Source organism: Olea europaea, unplaced genomic scaffold, assembly GCF_002742605.1.
Source record: "Olea europaea var. sylvestris unplaced genomic scaffold, O_europaea_v1 scaffold33463, whole genome shotgun sequence".
NCBI classification, from domain to species: domain Eukaryota; kingdom Viridiplantae; phylum Streptophyta; class Magnoliopsida; order Lamiales; family Oleaceae; genus Olea; species Olea europaea.
Genome location: NW_019252437.1, coordinates 1 through 1,245, shown reverse-complemented (window position 1 = coordinate 1,245; position 1,245 = coordinate 1). Strand labels below are relative to the sequence as shown.

At 31.2% G+C, this 1,245-nt stretch overlaps 1 long non-coding RNA gene across 1 annotated transcript; it reads left to right on the top strand.

Moving 5' to 3' along the window:
• The first annotated feature begins 28 nt into the window (after window positions 1-28).
• On the top strand, window positions 29-1,128 carry LOC111385931. The gene is made up of 2 exons (XR_002701138.1): window positions 29-644; window positions 732-1,128. It is a non-coding gene; the product is annotated as an uncharacterized LOC111385931 (long non-coding RNA).
• The last annotated feature ends 117 nt before the right edge of the window (window positions 1,129-1,245 follow it).

The following is a 1,245-nucleotide window of genomic DNA, read 5'->3' as shown; positions in this document are numbered from 1 at the left end:
TTCTTTCTCTCCTTTTTTTTTTTTTTTGTTTTTTTATATCAACTGAATTCACATTATATGGTTGTTTTTCTTGTCTGAAATTTTTCGTTGTTGTAGCCAGCTCTCAGAAGGTGAAAGTTTAGGTTGTAATCTTGTTGTTGCCTCTTCCTTTTTCAGTAGTCTTATTATTTGTAGTTTCTGTGTGTATCATTCTAGGGTCTTCAACTGTTATGAATGTTGGTTCCTTGTTAGTATCTCCCCTTCTCACTGAAGCCAATTTTTAGTCCTCCATCTTTATGTTTTCTGGACATGAGCTTCCGCTTTCCAAACAAAAATAATAATAATAAAATTGAATTCCTTTTATTGCTCAACTCAAATCTATTTTTTATCCATTATTGTTCTTTTGAATTCGTAAAAACTGTTCGCTGTGGATATATTTTGTGTTTTATGAAGACTTAAGAGATTGTGCACTTGAGAAAAAAAGGAACATACTTTCGAAGCATGTGAGAAAATTATGGTGCAACTTTTGTTTCTCAAATCTTTACCTTGAATTCATTTATCTGAACATCCAATTCTCTAATCTTAAAATTTTATTATATCTCTAGGGAATTTTTATTCGAACTAGCTGATAACGCAATATATTTTATATGATGGACAAGGTTGAGGTAATTGTGTTTCTTTATACTTGTAAGATATTTGTTAAGTTTCGAAAATAATTATATTTATCTTTTATTTTCATGTTGTATACTTAGAAGTCAACTAAAAAAGCTTGTAAGAGTTCTAAACGTTGAAGTACTGCAATTGTCGTAGCAATTCAAGAGACCAATAAAAGACTAAGAGTTTCCAGTTTCCAGTGAAGCCAAAAATACTATATCTACTCCAATTATCGATGAGCAAAACCCACCGCCATCAAATGTAAGTGCTCCAAAGAAGAAAAGAGGCCCAACTCAAGTGAAAATGGTTCCTGAACATAATTATAAAAAAAATGGAGCTTGAATTCAATGAATTTGGGCAAGTAGTTGGCAATAACTCCAATAAATTTGCTAGCGTTGTTGGAGCCATGGTACGAGAATATGTACCTATTACAATTAAAGACTGGCATTCAACGGATGAAAAGAAAAAAAATGGAACTTTGGACTTTCATACAGGTACATTTCTTAACTAACTTTTTACGACTATTTATTGTATCACTTTCTTTCTTATTGACGCCATTCTTTGAAGTTTTAAAATATATTTGTGAACAAATGTAGCAAAAGTTCGATGTCA